Raw genomic sequence first — 6,000 nt, 5'->3', positions numbered from 1 at the left:
CTTGGCTTTGGAGGGTGGATACAGTTGAGTGACTGTATACAGTTGAGTAGAGAAAGGATACTATCCCAGAAACAATCAGTGGCAAGAGAGGGCTTAGGCAAGAGGCACATGGCCAGTGAGTGGACAACTACTATGGTTGAGCTCTGATGAGGGAGAGCTTTGATGCCCAGGCTAAGGAGTCAGAGCCTTTTTCCTAAAGACAATAGGAACACATTAAAAAATCTTTAATTGTACAAGTGATAGGCTGCAGATTCAATTTAAGGAAAATGTATCTTGTCTTGGAATTCTGAATGTTTTGGAAGGAGGAGGAACTGGAGACAGAGAAACTAGTTTGGAGTCTCCCATTAGGTGTAAAGGGAAGGCTTAGATTTGGCAAGTGACTTGGAAAGGCATATTTAGAGGAGAAGGATACCAGCCAATGGTGGTGATACATGTTAGGGAAGTGGTGAGCCACAAGTCCTTTTCTTCAAAGAGTAAGTGTGCTTGAATTCCTGGTGGCCTTTGTGGATTCCTCTCCCTATATTCTTTACGTGCACTGAATCTCAACACCCTTTATCAATTCTAAATGAAGACCCTAAAATCCTTAAGATTGGATTCCTTTCACCCTTTGTCCCTCTCTCCCTTACACTCTCCCTCCCCTCCTTCATCTTTCCCTTCTTTCCTTCCTTCCTGCCTACCTTCCTTGCAGTATAATAGATATACTCTAGTGGGCTGGAAACTCAGGCAGAAGCTGATGCTGCAGCCTTGAAATAGAATTTGAAGAAATTCTGGGAAACCACAGTTTTTGCTCTTAAGATCTTCAACTGATTGGACATTTTTGAAGGTAGTTTCCTTTACTTAAGGTCAACTTATTTTGTATAACTATAGCTTCGTTTTTAAAAAGTTGGATATTGACATTGGTACAATACAGAGAACTTTATCAGATTTCATCAGTTTTATAGGCTTTCCTGTGTGTCTCTATGAGTGTGTGTGTGTGGATACAATTTTGTCACATGAGTAGATTCATGTAACCACCACCACAGTTGAGATAGAGAACTTTTCAACCACACAGCTCTCTTTTGCTGCCACTTAATAGTTATACCACACCCTTATCCAACTCTCCATCCCAAATCATAGGCAACCACTAATATGTTCTCTATTTGTATTATTGTGTTATTTTAAAATGTTACATAAATAAAATCATACACTACGTACCATTTGAAGATGGCTTCTTTATTTTACTCAGCATTAATTCTCTTGAGATCATCTATGTTATTGCACGTATCAATCAAATTATATAGCTTACAACTATGTTTCTTTTTATTTCTGAGTAGTATTCCATTGAATTAATGAACCACATTTGTTTGTTCAAGGACATTTGGGCTGTTTCCAGATTTTTGTAAATGAAGTTTCTACAAACATTCATATACCAGTTTTCCTTTAAACAGATATATGTTTTTTTCGTTTGTCTGGGTAAGTGCTCAAAGTTCAGTTGCTGGGTTGCATGGTAAGTATATGGTTAGTTTAAGAAACTGCCAAACTATTTCCAGAATGTCTGTACCAATTTATAATCCCACCAGCCTTAGACTACTCTTTCCTCCTAAGCTCCAGACTTTTCTTCCACTTGTCTATTAAGTAAATTGACCTGGATGTCTTACATCCTCAGACTCAGCTTGTAAAACTTTAGCTCATTATCTTCCCCTACACACCAATAATCCAGTATTTTTTGTGTGGACTAACATAACCCTTTACTACACAAACCAAACACTGACAGCCGCCCAGATTCCTCTCCCATGAACTCTCTTCTTCTCTCTCAAAATAAATAAACTTTAAAGAAAATTATTAAAAAAAATTAAATCCACCACTTGGGTTGATCCATTTTATCTTCTGTTTCTCAAACAGAGGGGAAGACAAATCATCAGCCACCAGAAATTATGACTATCTGTGTTCACATAAGGATGTCCTAATGAGGTATTATAGTCAAGTTAAGAAAAGGCATTTTAGAGTGGGTATAGTAATGCTTGAAGCATAGAGAAATGAAAAAGACTAGCTGGTCACCTATAAGTAGGTCTGAGTTGCCAAATAAACTCAAATGCCTCTGTGTGGTTGCAGATTGGAAAAGAGAGACCTACTCTTGACAGAGCTCTAGACTCAGGTTTGGGTAGAAACTGCAAATTAATTCTACTATATCTGTAAAGCAACTTATTTTAGCACTGTGGACAATCATATGTAGCATCATCTGCTGCCTTAGATCCCAAGCCAGTTATACTAATTTGTAAAATAGTCACTAAAATAGTCACCTAGGAGTTTAGTTATTGAGAATTGTGCCTTGGTGACACAGTTAGATTTCTGAAGGAAATTTACAAGTTGTTCATGGGATGGGCCATAGCATACTTGCTTCCACTCAGCACTTTGGGCGTTCAATAGCATCTGAGAGTGTAGTGTTGCCAGCTACACTTATCTGGAATCAACCACATGACTCTAGGCATCAAACTGGGTTGTCCTTGTCCAAGGAACAGTTATCCTTGGATCAATCCTCAGAGTCATGATTTAACACAAATCAAACTGATATTCTGAAATTACGTCCTGCTGAGAAGTGAAATAAATACACAACACAGAGTCCGGTGGCAATCTACTTAGCGGCTTCCCAGAGATCACCCTCTTCCAGTCTTCCTTTCTAGCTGGATAGCCAATTTTACTTCTGGTGGAAGAGACACTGATGCTTTTGCTCTGAGTATACAAGTCTATTAAGAAGCTGCTTATGTGGAAAGAAATCACTAGTATAACGTCTCTAGGGACTGTGTAGTGTGACTGCTTGGCATAATCGTAGGTGAGGAAGCCAACTCAGCTTTGTAACAATAGGGAATATGTTCAGGAAATCCCCCATTTAAGCTCATTTCCAACTGGTTTTGTTCAACTAGTGCCATGGGACTTTGGAGTCCTTGCAAGTGAGAGCCATTATTACTGTTATATCCTTAATTATTACCAGGGCCATCAGGCTACTGTGACTGCATCCAGAGACATGGAGGAAAGAACCCACTTGTCCTCCCTTGGAACACAACTCATTTCCAATGCCATTTTTCTTCCCAGCTACTCAGGATCCAGCTTTGGTTTTCCTATGGATATACTGGATATATAGCGAGCCTCAGAAAGTGAGGCTGGAGGTCTGGACTTCATGGTTTGCCATAGACCCAACTAATCTCCTGAGAAGTTTGTCCAGCATAGGCCCAGATACCTGCAAATTTTTCGGGAAAGAGCTCACTGTCTGAATTCTTTCTATGTTAGCTTTCCATTGCTGCAGTAATAAGTGATCACAAATCTAGCAGTTTATAACACAAATGTATTATCCTAAAGTTCTGTAGGTGGGAAATCTGACACAGGCCTTACCCAGTTAAAATCAAGATGTCACAGGGCTGCATTCCCTCTTTGAAGGCTCGAGGGGGAGATCTGTTAACTTGCTCATTTGAGCTGTTAGCAGAATTCAGTTCTTTGTGCTTTTAGGATGATGTGCCAGGCTTTCTTGCTTATTGTCAACTAAGTGCTTTTTGCAGTTTCTCAAAGCTACCCACATTTCTTGGCTTGTGATTCTTTCCTTCATCGTCACCACCAACTGTCGTGGATACACTTACTCTCTCACTTCAAATGTTCTGTCATTTCTTTACAACCTAGCTGGGAAAAATTTTCTGCTTTTAAGGTCTCATGTGATTAGACTGGGTTCACGTGGGCAACCCAGGGCAACCTCACCATCTCAGGGTCAGCACAATCCCTCTTGCCATGCAATGTTACATACAAGATTCAAAGATTAGAGTTCAGGTATTTGGTGAGAGGGGTGTCAATCACTCTGCCTACTACATTATCTAAAGGTAAGGATTCATTTTTGATATATTGAACAAATATTTATTTAGTGCCTACTATATACAAGACAATCTACAAGGCACTGGATGCTCTGTTCTGCTCCACTTGTGAACTGTAAGAGGTGATAGAGAATTTGCGGATTGAGCAAATTTCCTACTGAATTTTCTCTTGAGCCACATGCACATTGTCCATAAGGAGAAGGGGGCTGGGAAGGAGCTGATGACAGAGGAGACTCTTAGACAACCATAGTAGTTGTGCATGGTCATCTGTCTCCAACTCCCAGGCTGATCCAATTCACTTTTCACAGGTTGGAGGCTGAGTGTGAAGTGAGCAATTATGACTTGGAAGTACTACTGTGAACGTTATCTTTAATTCAGAAAGATTAGTTGATGTAACAATACATAAAAACTTCAATGGGTGGGGCCCCTGGGTGTCTCAATTGGTTAGGCATCTGACTTCAGCTCAGGTTATGATCTCACAACTTGTGGGTTCGAGCCCCGCATCGGCCTCTGTGCTGACATCTCAGAGCCTGGAGCCTGCTTCAGATTCTGTGTCTCCCACCTCTCTGCACCTTCCCAACTTGTGTTCTGTCTCTCTCTCAAAAATAAATAATAAAAAAAGCTTCAATGTGTGCTAGGTGTCATGCTAGCATGCATACATATAGGTTTTGTTCTATGAGAGCTAACAATGCAGGGCAGGAGATGTGGCACTTCAAACAGTTCAGAGTTAAAAATACCAATTGTGGCCAGAGCCTCTCGTTGATTAATGGATTCTACATTTGATCTGAGCCAAAAGGCTGAGAAACAATCATTAATTAATGGATTCTAAATAAAAGACAGCACTGTCATTATGTATCTTTCTCTGTTATCTGTCACTTCTTTGAAAAAGAAAATCTAGGAGAAGTTATGTCAAAACGTAGTACTCAAACACTGACATCGTCAAATGCTGCTGAAATTGTGGAGCAACAGGAACTCTCATTCATTGTTGCTGGGCATATAAATGGTACAGCCACTTTGGAAAGCAGTTTGGAAGGCTATTTCTAAAAAATGAAATATATCCTACCATATGATGCAGCAATCACACTTTTACATGAATTAAAAGCTTATGTCTACATCAAATTCTGCACATGGATGTTTATAGCAGCTGTATTCATAATTGGACACAACCAAGGTGTTCGTCACTAGGTAAATGGGTAAATCAATATAGCCCATTCATACAATGGAATATTATTCAGTGTTAAGAAGAACCGAGATACCAAGCCATGAAAGCATATGAAGGAAACTTAAATTAACTGAAGAGACCAGCTGAGCAGACTACATACTGTATTATTCCAGCTGTGTGGCACTCTGGAAAAGTCAAAACTACAGGGACCGTGGTTGCCAGGAGTTGAGAGGAGGGAGTGACAAACAGGTGGGCACATAGAATTTTTAGGACATTGTAACTATGTAACCTAATGTAAACTATGTACTTTGGGTAATGATATATCATTGCAGGTTCATTAATTGTGACGGGTGTGTCACTCTGGGGGAGAATGTAGATAATGGGGGAGACCATACCTGAGGAGCAGGAAGGAATTAGGAGCTTCTTACTTCCTGCTCAATTTTGTAATGAACCTAAAACTTCTCTAAAAAATAAAGTCTATTTGAAAAACTGCTGTTGTTGTGGGGCACCTGGGTGGCTCAGTGCATTGAGCACTGGCTTCAGCTCAGGTCATGATCTCACGGTTTGTGGGTTCGAGCCCCACATCAGTCTCTGTGCAGACAGCTCAGAGCCTGGAGCCTGTCTTTGGATTCTGTATCTCCCTCTCCCTCTGATCCTCCCTCCCTCCCTCTCTCTCTCTCAAAAATAAATAAAACATTAAAAATTTTTTAAATAAAAAAATAAATAAAAACTGCTGTTGCTACTATTATTGGAGCACCGCCTTCGTGCCAGACCCCAGGGTAGGCTAGGTTAGGTATCTCTTCTGTTCACAGCAATCCAATAAAATAGATATTATTAGTTTTGTTGCAAATGAGAAACCCGCTATTTGTGGGGGATTAAATTGATTTCTCAAGGCCATTCAGCTAATATGTGAGAATCTGAGATTCTAACTTTATCTGGATGCAAAAGCCAGCACTCTTTTTTCTTATACTATATCATTGTTCACTAATAAACAGCAATATATTT

This window comes from Suricata suricatta, chromosome 3, assembly GCF_006229205.1.
Source record: "Suricata suricatta isolate VVHF042 chromosome 3, meerkat_22Aug2017_6uvM2_HiC, whole genome shotgun sequence".
In the NCBI taxonomy this organism is placed as follows: Eukaryota; Metazoa; Chordata; class Mammalia; order Carnivora; family Herpestidae; genus Suricata; species Suricata suricatta.
This window is presented reverse-complemented; position numbering follows the sequence as displayed.